The sequence below is a fragment of the Diabrotica virgifera genome, chromosome 7 (assembly GCF_917563875.1).
Source record: "Diabrotica virgifera virgifera chromosome 7, PGI_DIABVI_V3a".
In the NCBI taxonomy this organism is placed as follows: domain Eukaryota; kingdom Metazoa; phylum Arthropoda; class Insecta; order Coleoptera; family Chrysomelidae; genus Diabrotica; species Diabrotica virgifera.
In genome coordinates, this window is record NC_065449.1 from 12,933,449 (window position 1) to 12,955,669 (window position 22,221).

The 22,221-nt window shown below is 33.1% G+C and overlaps 1 long non-coding RNA gene across 1 annotated transcript; it reads right to left on the minus strand.

The window, feature by feature from the left end:
* Window positions 1-3,562: 3,562 nt before the first annotated feature.
* LOC126887779 (uncharacterized) lies at window positions 3,563-21,619 on the minus strand. Its single transcript, XR_007699199.1, has 2 exons — window positions 11,417-21,619; window positions 3,563-11,349 (listed from the first exon to the last, which is right to left on the minus strand). It is a non-coding gene; the product is annotated as an uncharacterized LOC126887779 (long non-coding RNA).
* Window positions 21,620-22,221: the final 602 nt, after the last annotated feature.

The window sequence follows — 22,221 nt, forward strand, 5'->3', positions numbered from 1 at the left end:
TATGCCTATTTACTTTTCAGAGATGCATCGATTCCATCCATTGCAAATTTCTAGTACCGGTCATAGGCGTGCGTTTTGGGTAGAGTAACGGGTATTTTATCGCATAACTGCTTTGTCCTTAACTTTTATGCAATTTTGACACCGGATTATTAAATTGTGAGTTATTCTAGTACTAAAAGTTACTCTTGATTTAAGTCGATAGGACACACCGTTTTCTATAAAAATCGATTTGAAAGATTTTCGTTTTTGGAATTTGAAATTAATTGAAAGAACTTTTCAACAAAAAATTAAGTATTTTACCAACATAAGGTAAGAGTAACTTTTAGTACTTGAATACCTCGTAATTTAATAATCTAGTGTCAAAAATGCTCATAAATTCAAGACAAAAAAGTTATGCTATAAAATAACTGTTGACCTATCCAAAACGGACGCCTATGACCAGTACTAGAAATTCGCAATTAATGAAATCGATTTATCTCTGGAATATAAATAAATGTACCAGTTTTCGTCTTTCTAAAGAGTTTTTTTTTGAAATTTTTTTTTAATTCAAAAAGCGAAAAGTTTTCAAATCGATTTTTCTAGAAAACGGTGTGTCCTACCGATTTAAAACAAGAGTACCTTTTAGTACTAAAATACTTCCCAATTTAATAATCCAGTATCATAAATGCATAAAAGTTAAAGATAAAAAAGTTATGCGATAAAATAACCGTTGCCCTACCCAAAACGGACGCCTATGATCGGTCCTAGAAATTTGCAATATATGGATTAGATTTATATCTTGAAGATAAATACGTGAACCAATTTTTGTTTTTCTAAATGGAAGCGTTCTCGAGGTATTTAAGAAAAACTAATTACAAGACGCCATCTTCAAAGAGCTCTAGCTCCCTTAGGAAGCATTTTCGGACTAAGTGAATTGGGTTAAATTATCTTAAAATTATCTGAAGAATCTCCTGTCTTCGTTTGTCGGTAGAGTTTCTGGACACCCTGTATAAATATTTACTAATTGGAACCCAATACCATTGAAGAAATTAATGAAAGCAGTTAGTCCTGGTAGCAGTGGCGCACCCAGGGGGTTTTGGGGGTTAAAACCCCTCCCAGGGCATATAAAAAATATATAAATAATAGTAGGAAAATGTAACTAGCCTTTCACAAACAATACAAAAAATTTCTGTGTACAAGCCAAGCCCTCCCAGAGCAAAATTCTAGGTGCGCCACTACCGGGTAGTATGGGTACATTGGTTAGGAAAAATATTGTCGTTCCATATTTTTGCACAATTTTACTTGAAATAGTCATAACAAACGTGCATATTGCCAAGAGAAACTGATGATAAAAAATTATTATAATTTTTTAAACAAATTACAAAATTTAATTGAAAATTTTTCTTTAAATGGATCATTCTGAACAAAAAAGGTCCGTAGTAACTTTTCACTAAAATGCTTCGTTTTCGGGGTATAAAGAATTTAAGGTCTGAAAAAGTGCGAAATGACTATTTTCAAAGTACTACACGGTAACCTAAACCAATAGATTGCCGAAAATATAATATTAGAAAACGATAACATCGAGTAAAGCTGGGAACAACTCAAAAGTATCATAATTACCGTAGCAACAGAAGTACTCGAAGAGAGGAAAGTAACGAACAATAACATATCAAAAAGAAAACCCCATGGTTTAGGGATAAAGTGAAGACAAATGCGAAGAAAAGAAGAAAGCCTTTTTACAATACAGAACTTAACCTAACAGGCATACCTACATCAACTATAAACAAACCCTAAATGAAACGAATACTGAGACAGCTTCTCAAAAGCTTTTAATCCTTCCATCTTTGTATATTTAGAAACTGTTTGCTTAATTCGTAAACATCTACATGTCTTTCCACCAAGACCTAATCATGACTACTTCACGAGAAATTCTACCTTTGACGTCTATTTACCGACCCCGTCATCTGAGTTAGTAAAGAAATCTATATTATATTCCGCAAAAAAACTTTACAACCATCTCCCTCTATAACTTAAATCTGCAGCATCTTTCCCCAAATTCCGTAAACTGACAAAATAGTACGTTCTTTAAGGTAAAATATTGCAAAACCTCTAAATTTTAAAGAACATGGATTGACATGAAATTTGGCATACACATAGCTAGCAAGTCAAAGAAAAAAAGTGATATTGTGCCGATGTGTGCTTTTGCCCTAGGTGTAAGTTTCACCCCCTTTTGGGGGTGAAAAATATATGTTGGAAATAAGTCCGGAAATGGATAGAATGACTAATTCTAAGCAACTTTTGTTCTATAAAGTTTTTTGATTAAGTTAATATTCGAGTTATTTGCGAGTGAATATGTTAATTTTTCTACAGAATAACCACGTTTTCAGACGGTTTTTCGCAAATAACTCAAACAGTATTTGGTCAATAAGTCACAAAGTATTTAGTCAAAAAAAATTCTTATCAAAAATATAGCACGTAAAAAAGTGAAAAACATGGTGTATATATTAGGTCACTATACCTAGTAGAAGCAGAGTTATAGCTAATGAAAAATTGGTTCATATTCGTCAAATTCCAAATCGAATATTTTAACGTGCCATAACCAAAAAAACGAAGCACTTTTTTGGGGAAAACTCATTTTAACTTTTTTAAAGTGTTTAAAGAATGCTTATTTTTGTTTTTTTTTAATTTTATCATCAGAAGTAAACAAGTTACACTCAAAATAAAGTTGGTCCCTTTTTTTGGTAAGAAATCGGGAAAATCATCCCCTAAATAGCATTTCAAATGAATTTAATTGTTACCACTTTACAAGTTTTTTGCATTGCGTATGTATTGATCATATGATCTGTAAGTTTCATCGGCTCAAAGTCCTTATTTTTGAAAGAGCTGTAGTTAAAAGGGCTTGAACTAGTCACTTATCACGAGTGTATGCAAATTTAGAAACAGCGAATCTTAACCAATTTCATGTCTGGATTTATTTCGCATAATGTGTCCTAATTTCGAGATTCGATGGTGGTCAGTACATCTCGATTCCTCTTCATTCTTCTGAGGACCTCTTCATTTGTGACCCCGTCACAGCCATATCTCAAATGCTTTCAATTTTCTGCACGTCAAGTGCAGAGATCAAGGTTTCGTTCAAGGTCCAGGATTCAACACCATAAAAAAGAACAGGGAAGATGTAGCATCGCGGCATTCTTACTTTTATGCCAAGAGGGAGGTTGTGACTCTTGAAGAAGACCATCATCTAGTTGAAGTGGATTTAGCTTTTCCTAAACGCACTCTTATCTCTTAGTTGTTGCTCCATTCTTCATTTATTATGGTTTTGAGGTAGTTTCAGTCCCACACTCTTTCTACAGGGGTGTGGTTGATGTAGAACTGACCTGTTATCATTTTCTTGCTAATGATCATGTTTTGTCTTCATTATGTTTATATTGAGTCCATATTGTTGACTGTAATATGTGATTTTGTTCATAAGGCTATTAGGTTATTCGCAAATACTATGGTGTCATCTGCATACCTCATGTTGTTCAGGCGGTACCCGTTTAGTAAGGGGTAAAAAGGTAATTAGGTAATAATAAAAAAAAACTAGTTTCGCATCCTATTTATTTTAATTCGATATGTACCAATTATGTTTACATAACGCTTTGCAGGCTTTGTTATATAAATCTTGTTTTTTGGGGAAACCTGCTGGGTCTTAAAAGCAATTAATAATACCATTAATAACAACAAAAAGCATACGTAGTATTAAACATTGGTTTTCTAATACATTTTTAATTGAAGTATCAGCATGTTGGTCTAAAATGACTAAAATATAATCATCCATATACGTCAAGGCGAAACCAGACCATAAACACTGCAGATGGTTACCAGATAGTAGATACAGACCCGAAATTCTCTATTGACAAAAGATACAGATGAATATCCCAAGAAAACAATTCTGCAGAATTCCGCAGAATCAGTTAGAGGATACCCCCTATCAGTTTTCCAAATCATATTGGGTTCTTACTAATTAACTCTACTTATCTTTGTTTCTTGTTATTAGCCTTTTTCGCCTTGAAAATAATTAAATATTTTGTTCGTTTTTGTCACAACTCTTAGGGTGTACATTTTATTGTAAAATGTGTTATTTGATAAATTTCTGCCGTAAAATATAATTTTCTGTTCAGATATTCTTTTAAACTAGAAAGTATTTTCTTGTATGATCTCATTTCGTTTTAAGTGAAATCGAAAATTTACCACTAAAAAAAACGTGTACTACTTCATCGCATTTATCTCTACACATCAGTAAACAAAAAATTATTATCGATGAAGAGTGCTATAAAATGTAGTACACTTAGAAAACTGTCTAAGTAAATACCAAATTATATCATTTTTTGTTGATTTGAATGGAATTTGATTGAAAAACACATTTTATAATGGGAGTACATTTTAGATATCATTTTATAAAAAAAAATCGTCGAAAAAACATTCTTCAAAGTTGTTTCTTAAATCTCCAGTACCTCATATTACATAATCTTGTTTATCTGTACAGTTTCCTTCTATTTTGTTCACATTTATTTTAAGCCTTTCATGCATCTACGTTTTTTCAGTAAACGTTTTTTCAGTTTTTTTAGGAGTAAATATCTAACCAAACTACAGAAATAAAGTGTGGGTGATACAAGAGACATTGAAATTCATTGACCAAAGCCTAGAAAAATATAAAATCATTCAGAAAAGTAAAAAGAACTAGATGGAAATCTAGAAAGAAAAATAAAAAAAAATTACAGAAGTACTGTCATTTCCAAATAGATACGATCTCTGTCAGATTGCATTGACTCACTTTCACTCATCACCTTGCTTATTCCTTCTCCCCAAGTTTTCTTAGATCTTCTTCGTCGTTTGCACTTTATTGACATCTATTCCATAAACCTTCTTACATACAATATATCAATTAATATCTCTGTCGTCTTATTTTTTATCAGTGCAAATTCAGAGAATATAAAAGTAGGTATGCATATTTTTCTTCTTGCGGAATTAAATTTCAAAAGATTAATAATTTTCGGAATAAAGGTAATAGCAGAGCAATATTGTGAACAAAATAAAGCAACATGTTCATCATCATCATTGGTTCAACGCATAGTGTGTTTTGGTCTGTTCTAGAATTAGGTTTCATTCCTTCCTATGCTTCGTCTTGATTTAAGTCGTCTTTCGCCTGGTCTTTAAATCGTGCTCTGGATCTGCCTCCTCTCCTTACTCGATCCGTCCTTGGTTATAAATGTGTTTCGATGGTCCCGACTCGTCCATTCTCTCTAAGTGGCCTAGCCACCGCAGCCGGTTTATTTTGATGGACCTACCAATACGATGTTCACTATAAAGGCAGCAAAGCTCAAAATTACAGCTCCTAGGCCATAATTCGTTTATTTATAAATATCTCTGAGGATTTTACGTTCCAAATAGCTTAAAAGTTCTTCATTGAGGGTTGCTACTTGCTTATTATTTGTCACTTTCATATAATTAGTCTTACTAGTAATAACGATACCACATCCCTCTAAATATAGCGTTCATAGATTTCGAAAAGGCTTTTGACAGTGTCGAATATTGGGCAGTGAAAAGTTCTTTGATTAACAGCAGAATTGACCACACATATACAGACCTAATAGCCAATATATATAAAGAAGCCACAACAACAATTAAAGTATACGAAGGAACACAATCAATTCAAATAAATAGAGGAGTAAGACAGGGTGACACAATATCACCGAAACTGTTCAATCAGGCTCTGGAAAATATCTTTCTTCTTCAAGTGCCATCTTCGTTCCGAAGGTTGGCGATCATCAGGGCTATACGTATTTTCGAAACTGTTGACCGAAACAATTCGTTGTTGCTACAGCTATACCATTCCCGTAGATTCTTTAGCCAGGAGTTTTGTCTTCTTCCTATGGATCTTTTTCTTGCTATCTTCCCCTGCATAATTATTCGAAGCAGTTCATATCTTTCGCCTCTTGTAATGTGTCCCAAGTATTGCAGTTTTCGTTTTTTGATCGTAAATATGACTTCCTTTTCTTTATTCATTCTTCTCAAGACCTCGACGTTTGTGACTCTCTCCGTCCATGATATTCTCAAGATTTTGCGATACATCCATAGTTCAAATGCCTCCAATTTTTTGATATCAATCTTTTTCAGCGTCCATGACTCCATTCCGTAGAACAGCACAGAAAGTACGTAACATCTCATCAGGCGAAGTTTCATTTCAAGGCTCAAACCTCTTCCACAGAACACTCTCTTCATTTTAGTGAATATGGATCTGGCTTTTTCTATTCTTTAAAATATCTTTAAAAGATTAGAATGGGAAGAAAAAGGTATAAAAATTTGTGGACAACGCTTGAACCACCTAAGGTACGCCGATGACTTCGTATTGAAAACCGATAAAAAGAAGAATTGTTTGAAATGATGAAAGAACTGGACATAGAAGCCGGAAAGATAGGCCTTAATATGAATTGCAGCAAGACCAAAATCATAACAAATACAGATGAGGACATTACAATGAGGATAGGACAAGATGAAATAGAACAAGTTCACCATTATATATATCTGGGTCAAAATTATAAAACTTAACAAGGAAAACCAAACAGCAGAGATCAAAAGACGAGTTAGACTGGCATGGGCGGCATTTGGAAAACTAAGCTACATCCTTAAAAACAAAAGATATCCACAACATCTTAAGACCAAGGTATACAATCAATGTGTACTCCCTGTTCTCACTTACGGTTCCCAAACGTGGACGTTTACGAAAGCAAACATGGACAAGATCACAAAAACGCAAAGAGCAATGGAAAGACAAATGTTGCAGATAAGACTAATGGGTAAAAAGAGAAACGAGTGGATAAGAGAGAAAACCAAAGTTAAAGATGTTAGACAAGAAGTTGCATAGTTGAAATGGAGATTTTCCGGACACACTTTAAGACAAAAATAAGACCGATGAAACAAAATTCTCATAAGTTGGAGACCGTGGGAATATAAACGAAGCAGAGGAAGGCCACAAATGAGATGGGCAGATGATGTCAAGAAGCACGTGGGCTCTAGGTGGATAACTGTAGCAACAGACAGAGAAGAATGGAAAAGGATTGGGGAGGCCTATGTCCAGAGATGGACCGTAGAAGGCTAATTAGTTAGATAGATAGATAGATAGATAGATAGATAGATAGATAGATAGATAGATAGATAGATAGATAGATAGATAGATAGATAGATAGAGAGATAGATAGATAGATAGATAGATAGATAGATAGATAGATAGATAGATAGATAGAAAGATAGAAAGATAGATAGATAGATAGATAGATAGATAGATAGATAGATAGATAGATAGATAGATAGATAGATAGATAGATATATACATAGATAGTAATAAAGTGTAGCCCCATTCTTTTTGCTGCTGCTTCCAATGCCGTGAACGATTGGACCAGGTCTTCTAAGAATATCCTATTAATAATGGTTGTTGTTACTCCCGATTCTCTAAGAGCTGGGCAATATTGAATAGAAGGCACGACAGGCTATCCCCCTGTCGAAGTAATATTTGTATCTGGAAAATTCTTGATACTCCGTTATGCACTCTAACCTTACACTCTACTGTTGATAGGTTCGATTTCATCAATTTCACTGTATTGAGATATTGAATTCTACCATAGCTTTGTATAGTGCGTTTATGTCTACACTGTCATCTAGAGGCACATCTAAAATCCACAAACAAATGGTAAGTATCAATTATATACTCATATGTTTTTTCCAAAACTTGTTTTAGAAGGAATATTTGATGCATAGTTGATTTTTCTTTGCGAAAGCCACTCCGGTACTTGCCTAATGTGCTTTCACAATATCCCGATAGTTGATGTCGATCCTAAAGGATATAGGCCAATATTAGGAGGGTAATTACCCTGTAGGCAGACTATGTAAAGCAGCATGTTAAATGAATATATTTTATGCCAACGTTTAAATAATTATTAGTAATGTATAAAAATAGCTTAAATATTACAAAAACTTTTAGCCAATATAGTCAATTTAAGGCCCAAAATATCATCGTACCCTTAAGACCCAGCAGGGATAATAACTTTCAATAAAATTTCAATCTCTTTAATACTACTTGCATCAACTGTAAAAACGAAGAAGAATACCTCAAGAACCCCGAACGATTTTTGCAATTCACCACATATAAAAGCTGGTTTTTCTACTTTGTATAACATGAAATCTATGAAGCTTGAATTTTCAAAATGGCGGAGCTCCGAAATATTTTTCTTCTATTCGTTTACTTTATACATGACCTTTAACATAGATGTGTTGCAAAATTATTATAAATCTCGGACTATAAAGATGCTAGTAAAACTTTGTGTTGATGAAGGCTTAATTTATTGTTTATAAGATCTTTTGTATCTTTTTACGTTAACAAGACTTATTAAAAGATAATGAAAACCACCATCCTCTTAGGTGCGTTTCACCCTTTTGGGATCTTCAGGGAGGCTTGTGGTCTGCTCTGAATCATAACGAAAACCAACTGTCTTACTAATCAAAATTAAATAAAATATTTTGCTTGTAGAGGCTGTAGCGACATCTATTTAAAACAATGAGAGGTCTTAGATCCGAAAATCTGAAACATCTATGGTTGGAACCAAGATTCTGGTGACAACCTGAATTCGTAACTTCTAAAATTAGCAAGGCAAACGAACAATGAACAAAGCAGACTATGGGAATCTTAGATTTCATTCCACAAGCCGTCAATTCATCTATATTAAATTTACAATCAAGATGCAGTAGAAATAGACAAACCAAGACACGTTAAATGCTACTTGGAACAATCCCGAATCATAATTTACAGTGTATATACATTGTAAATCCCAAATAATGATTTCCAAAGTTTATACATTGTAAATTATGATTCGTGCTCCTAGTAGCATTTAACGTATCCTGGTTTGTTTATTTCTACTGCATCTTGATTGTAAATTTAATATAGGTAAAATTTCACCGAATCCTTTCGATGAAAATGAAAAAAAGGTAATATTTTATTCCTAATTTCATTCATTACTTATTAACAGCTTTAACGACATTTATTTTTGCACTCGTTACAATTTTTCCGTTATTTATACCACATAAGACATAACGGTAATTGTTCAAATGGAATTATTAAAAAATTAGAATACTTAGGGACAAATTGATGAAGTTCCGACGTTTTAAACCAATCGCAATGCCGTATTTCTATCACGTGAGAGCAAATTTTTTTAGATCTCGGGAATTTCTATATTTACCACTCGAGACTTAAAATAATCGATCAATATTCAAAGAAATGTATATTTAGTGGTAGTTTTACAAGGAATCTTAAAAATATAAATGTTTATAATAATTTTGCAACAAATATAAATAACCTATCTGATTTTTGCATACAAAATTTACGAAAAAATCTTACAACTTATCGGCTTACTTCTTAATAAGAAAGTATAACAAAGTAGATTACTACTTGAGCAAAAACATACGTTAGTAAAAAGGCCTAAGTACTTAAATGATTGTACTAAAATTGATTGTAACAATTTTTTTCGAAGAAATCATTTTAAACTAATTTATTTGTTGGTTTTTAACTTCAGGCGACGCATTTTTGTAAAATTGTTTCAATATATTCAATGTTTTAACAAAATGGTTGCTGATGGACCTGCCCAAGAGATATTAGAGGTTTTAAAGAATGGATATCTCCGGATACTCATCTTCTTTTGACATTCTTATTGTATGAATACTTTTGATTTTTATTGTTGCTTTAAGATTAAGTTTAAGCGTAAGCTGTATCCGTAGAATAACGCATGAAGCAATCCTGAGAATAATGCACACTCGACCATAATTTTGAAACACAATAAAAGGCAGAGTAATGTCACATTTGGAAAAACAAAATCTGTCTTAACTACTTCAAAAAATGGAAAACATGGCACAAGAAATGGAAAAACTCTAATTAATCAAGCCTATGATAGATATTTTTATAAACAAAAATTATTTAGTTGTAACTAAAAGAACACCTAGTAGAACGCTTAGTAGAACCAAATACTATTGACTGTAATACATCCAACTTACACAGAAATCTTGCCGGCTTGCGGTGAAACTACGTTGTGATAACGTAAAATTTGAAGTAAACATTCAAATTTAATTTTATAAATTTTCGAATAACAAGCTAATTTTGCTAAATCAAATTAAAATAAAAATAGTTCAAACACTTATACAAAAACAATAATAAAGCAATTTTATAAATGTAAGGTTAGATTGCTCTGGTTATCACCGTAGATTTTTTTGCTTCCTCAAATGTAATGGGAAATGTCAAGAGTTGTATGTATTACAGTCCATAGTATTTGGTAGAACTATGGTACGACGTGGGCCAGTAGGAACACCAAAAACAATGCCCATGCGAATAATTATTGTGTATCTTTAAAACCATAAAATGAAACATAATCTAAAAAACGACAAAAGCTACGTTTCTGATATCACGTATTTAAAAGGTGATAAAAATGACGTCAATTGTGGTGGGACATATTCACGTGACTTTCGACATCTAAAACACGTGATAAACTGACGTGGTTTGGTGATAATTATGACGGGTTTTCAACGTTTCGTAAACGTTATTTGGTTGCCTAGGAAGAGGTGGATAGACGAAGCGAGAAACGATACTAAAGAGATATTGATGATGGATAACTGGAGGAGAGCAGCCAGGGAAAGTGATACCTGAAAGAGGATTCTGGGGTAAGCCAGGGTCGGACTTGATCTGTAGCGCCATAGGAAAGAGAGAGAGAGAGAGAGAGAGAAGAACCGCGCTTTTGATTTTACCGTTATCTCCTGTATGTAATGTTATATTATAAGCTTATATCTCTTGAATCTATTCATCTTTTCTTTCTTTCTCTTTTGAATTATTCTCTGGTCGCTTGAAATTAAGAATATCAGTTGCCTAAAATTGTTTTAACTAAATAAAAACTCTAATGCAATATCTATAATTATTATATTAAAGAAAATGTAGTTTTCAGTTTGTGGTAAAGTCTTTTATGGTCGCAAGGAATTGATAATATCAAGAATCTCGTATAACATAACATCATTGTTCCTTTATTCAATATTTTCCTCTGAAGTCTCATTTTTTTACATACAAAACTTCATTCTGATATTTTCTATATCAATTTGTCGTCACTGGCCCTTCTTGCACCTCAATATTTCTTAAATCATTCCTACCTATTCAAGTTTTTTTTGACTGGCAAACTTTACTAGCCATATTAGCAATACTATTTTTGATTTTCTGTTTATTTCGGTAGCATCTTTTAAACATTCTCAGTTGTAATTTTTTTGCTGCAGTTTCTTTTGTCTATTATCTATCATTCTTCCAACCTGCATTACCTAATATTGTTTTATGCTGTTAAACAAAATTGTCTAAAAATAATGATACTGAACTGACTTTAAAAAGTCGGCTGAATTTTTCAATAAAATATCTTTTATATCGGTATTCCATTACCCACATACATTAACTTTTTCAAAAATGTGTTCAAATAAAATTTTTATCCAGTCAGTTTAGACAACTGATAAAAATAACAATAATTACATATTGGTACATACACAATCTAAGGCTTTTAATAATCCTTGTTTTCGTATATAATAGCCCTGTATAGATTTTATTGTACGAAAAATATTGTTATCCAGTGAAAGAGGGTTTTTAGGTTATATAAAGAACTAGACAAAAGTTTTTAAAGCTCTTTAAAAAATGTGTCAACAAAATCTATATTAAAAAAAAAACAAATATCCTCTCCAAATGAATATGTCAGTTTTAAATATTTTAATTTTAGTAGTATGTATCTATATACAACCAAAGCTTTCATAGAAGGCATTTTTGTATACAGATCTATTACCGATAGATGGAGATTACAATCATTTTTGTGGACTTATATTATTTATTCTCAATGTATAGAATTTTCTATTTTTTGTTATGACTGCGAGCTAAAACATATGATAAGTGATGTAAACTAGACTTTATATTATGGGACGCTATAGCACAACGAAAGAATCCTTCCTATATTGAAGAAACAAAAATTAATTCAACTGAAACGTTAAGGAACACAAAATGAAACTTTTAAGTAAAAGCGAAAAAAAAAAGCATTAAAACGATTAGATATATCCACAACACAGTCTTAAAATTTGCCCTTGATGCGTACAGAATAAGCACGGTGGAAGGCTTATACATTGAATACAACAAAACTACTTTAGACATTAGATTTTTGTGATTCAATTACGCGGGGTAAAGATACCAGCAAACTCAAAAAGCTACAACTCCAACACCAAAATACCAACACCTTTTCTCAACTTGTACCAATTTACTTTTGAAAAAAAGCAAATCTATCTCCATTGAAAAAATGTATTATCAGTTCTTTATAACGATTATAATGTTCCTCCCTCATGGCTCACAAAAAGGAAATATGTAAGACAATGTTAACCAACTTCTTAAAATTTTCTTTCCATAGCAAACTCATAGTGCTAAAATTTCTCGAGATCTAGGAGACACAGCAACATTATTTTTCTGTCTACATAGATGCCTATAAAATCCTGACTCCACTTTGGTTTGTGCAGCCGTCATTGATTTACCAATGAAGAGAGTTGATTGGAAACTAAATACAGTATCCAGCAAGACGACTTATCGCTCATTAAACGCTGCATATCCAATACTTTCTTTCGTCTTCCACTTTCAATTCTGCAGACAAATGAATGGTGCCCCAATGGGCTCCCCACTCTCCCCAGAAATTGGTAATCGTTATGAAAGACTTCGAGACCTGAGCACTATCCGTATCAGTGCTCAAACCTACATGTTGGCCACGATATGTTGATGATACATTCGTCATTTAATCTCAAAGCAAGAATGCCTCATGCCTCATCTGAATGGTATACATGCTACTACCCAGTTCATCCCTACCGCCTCTCCACGTTCTCACAAGGAAAAACCAATCCCAAGGATTTCATTACTTTGTTTACCGAAAACCCATCTATACCAACCGTTACTTGCATGGTAACTCTTATCAGCCACCTTCACAAATTAATTCAGTCAATAATACCCCTATCATCAGATCAATATGCCTTTACTATGATGAAATAGATTCACTGCACTCTCTTCTTTAAAACAAGCCCTCATTAAAAATGGTTACCCATCCAGCATCCACAAGATTCAATCTCCCGCTCAATATAAACCCAAAGACTAAGACCCCGATCATACGAAAGCTTTTCTTCCTTAAAATAAAAGTAAAGATGATTCAGATTTGATTACAGTACTGAGCCTCCACTATGTGTTTATACGTAATTCGGATTAACCTTATCCTCTTCAGAGCACCTGTGAAGAGACACTGAACTGGAATCAAATCTTTTCATCTTTTCATCTTAATTACCAAAGAGCACCATGACCCATTTGAATTTTCTTCCTTACGTGAAAATCCTCGAATCAGGAGCTATAAAGACAATGTTTCGACCGCTCATCAAAAACTTCCATTTCTTGTAAACAACATTCCAAATGAGAAACACGGAGTTTATGAAATTACTTGTGCCAATTTCCCCCAATATTACATGGGACAAACCAATCATAGAATCCAAAATAGCATTTATGAACATTCAAGTTTCGAAGATGAAACCAACTCCATGAAGTGAAAGAGAAGAGTTTCATTGTTTTTCCATTTGTGTAAGATCTAATAGATGGCGCTAGGCACTTTACCATGAATACATCTGCGATGGACAGTTTCCAGTTTTAGCTAATTTCTATTCTATATTTTCAGAGCACATTTTTACACCAGGTATTAAGAGGTATTGAATAAGGAATACCTTCAAACAGAGAACGACTGGGGTGAAAGCCAGCCTATTTACACGGTTTATTGTTTCTGTTAAGAGGCGAATAGAAATAGCGATACAATCATTTATCAAAATGAAAAAGTTCCTATGCTGCCGAGACATAAATCTGAAATTGAGAACGAGCATGTTAAGGTACTATGTTTTCTCTGTTCTGATGTACGGCATGGAAGTTTGGATACTAAAAAAGATAAACATCAAAAACATTGAGGCATTCGAGATGTGGTGCTACAGCAGAATGTGGAAAATACCATTGACAGAGAGAGTAACAAATCAAGATATTTTGCTGAAGATGGGGAAGTCATAAATAAAAACCATACAAACGAGAAAACTGGAATAACTAGGCCACATAATGAGAGGGGAAAAGAACTCCATGATAAGGCTCATAATCCAAGGAAAAATCTAGGGAAAGAGAAATGTGAGACGTAGGAGGATTTCCTGGTTGCGAAATTTAAGGGAGCGGTACGGGTGAAGTTCAATACAATTGTTCAGAGCTGCAGCCAACAAATTTAAGATTGCTGTGATGGTAGCTAACCTCCTATAGGAGATGGTACTGCAAGAAGAAGAAGAAGAAGAATTGTTTCTGTATCTGATTATGATTCCATGCAAATAAATTTTATAAAAATTTGATTTGAGACTGTCAGTTTTCCATTAAAATACGGCAGTAAAAATAAAATCTTTTTGTACTGTCACAAATACTTCTAATCTAGTTCATATAGTCTTCAACGTTTAATTATTAACTTTATGATTTTTTGATTTTTCCGGGAGTAACAATATTTTTCGCATTTCTGCATTTCAACAAAATAAAACGACAATTTGAAGACATTTTCAAGTAAAATATAATATTAAATGCTCACTCATCGATAACTATGTTATTATAAAAGTTTTTCAACGCAAGGTTTCGAAAATAAGATTCACGTAAATATTTATATAGTACATACTATCAAAACAATTGTTTCACCTCTAAATATTTTGCTAAAATCAAAATCAATAAGAGATCTAGGTAATTCCTGTTTTGAGATAAGACACAATTTAATCTAATTACGAATTTTCAGGATGAGTTGCTACGAAAATGGAACATCTGTTAAAAAACTATGTTAATACATATGTATTAAGTTCTTTTATATAAAAAAATTGTTAAATTATCATCCACAATGGCACATTTTTTAGACTAGTATCAGACACCTGATGCATACCTTGTCTAACACCATCAGGTGTTAGACAAAGATGCGTGTTGTCACCTGACTTATTCAACATTTATGGTGAACATGTCATGAGGATTGCATTAGAAGGATGGGCAGATGGAGTAAAAGTAGTTGGTAGGAAAATCTCCAATTTAAGATTTGCTGATGACACTACACTTATAGCATCAAATGAGCAAGAAATGTTTGATCTCCTGCAAAGAGTTGAGTACGAAAGCAATAAAGTAGGTCTGAAAATCATTAAAGCTAAGACAAAAATAATGGTAGTCGATAGATTCCACACTATTCAACTGACTAACATGTTACACGAATACCAGATCGTAAACAGCTTTGTCTATCTCGAGTCTAGTATAACTAATGATGGTAACTGTGAAGCAGAAGTTCGGAGACGTATTGGTATAACAAAAAATACGATGAGTCGCCTAACTAAAGTTTGGAAAGACAAATCTCTCTCAAAATATCAAGATGAGACTGGTGAATGCCCCTTGTATTCTCAATATTTCTATACGGAGCAGAGACTTGGAATCTTCGCGCAAGCGAGCGCAAAAAAAATGATGCCTTTGAGATGTGGTGCTGGAGAAGAATGCTGCGCATACCTTGGACAGCTCATGGGACAAACGTTTCCATTTTAAACCAACTCGACAACTCGAGTTTAAAAAAAAGGCTGTTCACAATATGTCTGCAACGAATTCTGCAATTCTTCGGTCACGTGGTTCGCAGAGGTGACGATAGTTTGGAGGGATTAATTGTTTCTGGAAACGTTACGGTGAGAAGATCAAGAGGACGATCACCAACTAGATGGTCCGACCAAATTAAGAATTCAGCTGGAAACTCATTTTGCGAAGCTCTTAGAGCAGCTGAAGAGAGAGACCAATGAAAAAAATGTTAAAAATATTAGAAGAATTCACGATCCTCTTTAATGGGGAAAGGAGAAGAGAGAGATCAGATAGCTGAAAACATTGCGAAATTTCTTCTTTTGCTACTAGACGTGGTAAAACGGATACTTGAAGAAACCGAAATATACGATGCCAAATCATCTAGACTTTATGCAAGGTAGACCAACAGATGCAATTTTCATTATAAAAACCGGCCACTCACGATAGTGCGACTCCATAGTATCGTCAGTAGCCGGCTAAGGCAGTTGATGGAAAAATACAGGAATAAAGAAACAAACGCATGTATGATGTTCATTAATCTTGAGAAAGCATATGACAGAGTTCCTCCAGAGATTCTGAGGTGGGCACTCAGTTAGAAAGGAGTCCCTGGAGAATATATAAAGTTTGTGAGAGGGATATGTTAGGGAGAGACAACTAGGACTTAAAAAGTGTGAGAGAGACTGGATTTTCATGTGAAAATAGGATTGCATCAAGGCTCGGCGCTTAGTCCTTACTTATTCTCATTAGTTTTGGACCAGATAACAGCGAAACTACAAGGTAACATTCCAGGGTGCTGTAGATATGCTGATGATGTAGTGTTAGTACGAAATAGTGAAAACGACTTAGAACAAAAACTGAAACAGTGGACACAAGCTCTTAAGGAAAAAGTTTTAAAATTTAGTAGGATAAAAACGGAGTAATTGGAATGTCCATTTAAACATGGAGTTACTACAAATAAAATGATATATTTTGATGGTAAAATGATTGTGAAAAGTAATAGTTTTAAGTACCTAGAATCGATATTACAGAGTACTGCTTAATCTGCATTAGACCCTCCCAATGGTTATAAATTTGCCAATAATGTTGTGATAGGATTTTAAAAGCTTTGACCAGCACTGAAAATTTTCCATGGAAAGCCTTGCCACACACAAACTCAGATTAGAGTCGACAGAGCTGTTCAAAATATCTAAGATCCAGGACGAAGAGCTGTTCTTGTCGTTTTTAGTTTTCTGAAGGTTCCAACTATGTTCCAAACTATGTCATTACTTTTGCGATAAATAAGTTTTTCCAAACTTTTCTTTCAAACTTTCCTTATAATATTCTTTCCCTTCACGCCAAAAATTGCTCTATTGTTAATTAACTTTGTTTTGATATATAATCATATCTATATAAACACGTCATTATGTATTATAAAAATCGAAATTTTTTTCAAATTTTGATACAAATTTAAATGCAGCAACGCATCCTGATATTTTTTTTTCTATTAAGGCTACACATATAACTACTAAATTGTGCGGAAGAGAGTGCAAGTAGGTAAAGGGTGACAGTGACTTGGGCTAATTTTGAAAGAGTTTTATTGTTTTTAAATAATCAATTTTGACGAAAGATCCCCAACCAATACCAAAAACCAAAACAAAAAAAGAAATAATCAATTTTCAATGTTTGTAAACATAAATGTTGACCATTTATGTCTTCAAATATCGATTCTGTTGTAAAAAATATTAATTTCTTTTGTTTGTATACTTCATTTCTTAATGGTTGACAGGACACTCAGTTCAAAAACGATGGCAAAATTAAAGTATTAAAATCAGTGGTTAAGCTTTCATAGAAAGCTTATCTACGTACAGGACAAAAAATTTATGTTGGAAAAGGCCACCGACTAATAATGATGATATAATAATGACACACCCATCAACCTCTTGGAGAAAAGATAAGAATAGAAACTGGTAAATCGACCAAATACCCTTTTGGAAGAAACAAGCTGTCCAGAAACAGCATTTGGCGTACACTTTCAATTTAGAAGCACCCCATTTAGCCTGGAGCAACTTTACAACGTCCATTGGATAAAGTAATATCATCCTCCGATATACATAGAATTTGCATTCACCAGAAATAAATGATATCGCGATAATACCGAAGACGCTCCAAGAGTATTTCATTTACCTACAAGAAGTCTGAAGAAAACTGTGAGTTGCTAGATTACAGCGAAACTTCGAAAAATGTACATTTTGCCGGCCAGAACTCATATACTTGAAAGGAATAAAAACCGATTCGGAGAAAACCAGCGCTATAGCCAAAACATTTTACCTGTAAACAGATACGTCAAACTAAGAACTTGTGGTTGAGTTAACTCAGAAGTATGACGGTCAATACAAAGTGATCGCATATGCTAGTCGAACTCTCACACCGGTTGAGACAAGATACTCTACAAACAAAAAATAATGTCTGTTCATCGTACACGGAATAAAACAAATGAGGCCATACATAGAATGTTACAATTTTAAGGTCATATCAGACCAACAGTCGTTGAAATGGCTGAAGAGCCTTAATAATCCCTCGGGTCGTTTAGCCAGGTGGAGTTTAGACCTACAATAGTACGATTTCGAGGTAATATACAGAAAGGAAATCAATCCTCAACAAGGTAGCAGATGCTCTATTCCAGCAACCACAAGAAACCCATACCGAAAAACCAGAGCTGGAATTGTAAGCATCAGCCTTAAAATCGTGCTATTGGTAGAATAATTTATATGGAAATGTCCTCCAAAACCCAGACATATTTTCTGATTCACAAATACTAAACGGAAGATCGTATAAACATATATGGAGTAGCCGAAATTTAGAAGACCCGGAATTTAACAATCCATGGCAATTATGCGTACCAGGCTATAAAAGGAAAAAACTTTTGGAGGAGAATCAAAACTGGACCATTTAGAAATTGCAGCAGGCCATTTAGGAATTGCGAAAGCTATTTGCTCAATAGCGCAAAAATACTACTTGCCCAAGATGTTCAAACAAATTGCAGACTATGTTAGATTCTATAGGAAGTGCCTTCAGTATAAACCACCACAAATGCAATCAGCAGAAAAAATGCATCCATCCACTGTAGAAAAGCCTTGGCATACTGTCTCAATTGATTTAGTCAGACCATTCCCATGATCTACAAAGGGGAACCATTTTCTTGATAGTCGTCCAAGACCGGTTTACGAAACAGTCGTAATCTTGCTCATTTAGCAAAAATTTTGTTCATCAACTTATCATCATCATCATCACACTTAATCAAAGTATTCTTTATTTAAACATTAGTATTGTTTTAAAACTTTATAAAATTTTTGACTCGTTTTGAACCCTACTTGCCACCTTTTCCTCACAATATCCGCCAGGTTTTAATTCTCAGGGAAGACAAATTTCTTTAATTTTAGCTCCTTTTATAGTTTTCTCGACACTTGTGAGATAATTAAAAACTAATTCAAGCAAAAATGATTGTTCAACGGTATATTTATATATAAAAATAAAAGATCTACAATTTTAATTGGATTTATATAGCAACTAGAGATTATCTTCTATTTCTTTCACTCTGATGATTATGCATTCTTTAATTATTTCGCGAGGAACTGATAATAGTGACAATTATTTTGTATTATCAATATATTTTTTGGATTTTTGATTTATTTACTATTTTTTGGACAATTTTTTTTTGTAAATTTGAACTTATAAAATATCCATAGCAATATGTTTTATAAAATAAAAAAAGTGTTGTCGATTTTTGAAAAAACTTAACGCAATCTCTTACCTCATTTTTCAACACTTCTATCTAAAAGAATTGATGATATACGCCTTAGACATTTTTAGTACATTTTGACATTTTGATGTATGCTGTAAATAATATAAATTTTAAAGTTGGATAAAATAAAGCAATTCAAACATAAAAAGTGTCTCATGTCCAACCAACTTTGGTAGCTAAGATGGGATTTGATTACTTGTTTTTTTCTACCTAACAAACTTCTCTTAGAAACATTGGTAGAGAGTTTGTACCATCTGTTTTTCATTGCATATATTTGTAGAAACTCTACAGTGACAGTGACTATCAATATCATATATCCGTTGGACTCTGTTATTTACGCAGTTTGAGATCCTGAGTCTATTGAGCATTCTCCAGTTGTCGTCATGTCCAGGTGCCAGTGACTCCTTAGACTGTAGGTAAATATTGTCTGGAACCTTCTCTCCTTTTCTGATTTGTTAAATGGTTCTGTCCGGAGGTGTTCTATTTAGTCTTTTGAATCAAACTGTGTCTTGTGGCTTGACTCGATACGAGGCACAGTAATATTATAATATATGAACATCGAGTGCTTCAACTGTATTATCTATTCCTTCCTCTCGATTTCAGTTGCCAGTTTTCTTCTTGCATGTGGTAGTATTATGCCACCTAGTGTGAATAAAGACTGGACTAAAGTGGGTTTCAAATAGCTACTAAAACTTCCCAACATCAACATGATTCATGTCAACTGAGGTCTCGATACAGGATGAGTACAATAGCTCGCCTAAAAAAAGTGCCAAGCCAAGTCTGGTCTTCTCAATATTTTTCTGGCGGAGTTTTCCGTTTGAGCTGGTCAGTTTCCGGATGACGTTCAGGGGCGGCGATAACGGGCCTGCAAGGGATGCACTGCAGGCGGGCGCCCCTGTTTGGGGGGCGCCAGAATGAGCTTTTCTTCTGCTGGTGTTTAGGTGTTATGCAAAATATTAAAATAGAAAATTCATTTTTTAATTGTTTAAATTCGTCATAATAGTGCTAATGCTAATTCGTCATAATGGTAATTCTCCTAATCTGTATTTGTTAGTTTTGCATAATCACACATGTAAAACATACAAAAATATTCAATGCCGCATAGAATTCTTACCATGTAGTAATATAGATAATTTATTGGTCAAAGATATCATATTTCAACCCAACAACTTTGCTCTTAATGAGAAATGAGTAAATGAGAATGCTCTGTTTAAATATTTTCTTCAAATTTCTTGCGATTTCTAGTAAAATAAACAAGATTGTGATACTGTTTTCTTGTCGCCTGTCTAATTTAAGTATTAATCTCATAAAAACATAATATTTAAAAAAAACATTTTACATAAAATTTAGTTTAGAGCTCTGTAGATTTAGTAGTATTTCATGTTAATATAATAGATAATAGTTTCTCAGTTGTACTCTGCAGTAAAATAATCTAGTGTTTCATTCAATTATTATAAAATTATATTTGTTAAGGTACTAAATAGTGCACTTTAAAAGACCAAAAATAAGCATTTTTTCAAGAATTTTTGAAGTTATACTTCTTTAGGCACGAGGGTGAATTTTAATTTTGCCGGGAGCATGCGCACACCGACAGTATGGTATTAGCCGCTCAAACGTTATACGTGATCTGATTGGGTGTTAAAATCTTCTGTCAATAATTGTCCAAATGCATATTATGCATAAACAAATGTTGTGTATATTATTTTTTATTGTTGTGAGGCCAGAGACAAAAAGCAAGTTTTTGACTATTGTAGTGACTTTTTAAATAGTTTTTAAAAGCAACAGGTACGTACCTTATTGTAAATGTTTCAGTATTGTAATAAAAAATTACAAATTAAATACCTATTTGGAAAATGTACCTACCTAGCTAGTAGGTAATGCCTTGATTTACCAACAAAAATCTCCATCTAATATATTGCTTTTTTAGTCTGTATTTTGTCGTATTTTAATTCCACAAGAAACAAACCTATTTGATTAAACTAAGGGAATAAACAACTGTCAAAAAATTTTTAAAACGATTAGATGCTATATCTTCTCACTTCATTCACATATCTCGGTAGTTAAATTCTGGTGGGGTGAGTTCAAAATAATCTAACAACCTGATAGACGCAAGTTCAATTCCCAATGCAAATTTTTATTTTTTTTATTTTTTTTAATACATTTTATGATTGTAAGTATATTTATTATATTTTTTTTTCAGAAAATACGTGTTAAATCATTTCTTTGTTTCATTTTTCAATGTGTTTGCGTGTGTGTTATTCTTTTGTTTTTTTAATTTTTGGTAGGTATTGTTTTAATAAAAATTTTTGGAAAGTAGTGAGTATTAAAATTAGTTTAATATTTAAATGAAATATAAATAAACTGTTTAAAGTATATTGATTTCGTTGAAATAATATATAATAGAAGTATAACTGCTTACGTGCGTACAAAGTACACACACATTCTTTTTTCTCAGAGCCTTTAATAAAATGAACATAACTTTTTACATATTAATATCTAATTCTTTAGAGAGTGCAAAAAAATATATCTTTTTTCATTTATGCACGTACAATATTATAGAGGGCGCCAAAATCCAGACCTCGAAAAAAAGTAGTTCCGATGGCGGACAGTTAATTTCAGGATTGTGATCTCTGAAACAAAAAAATCGTACGGCATTTGAAAAAGGAAGGTTTTTACGTGACAATTTACCACTGTTGTGAAAAATTCCGCAAAAAAAATTTTTTACGGAAATTTGAAAAATGTTTGT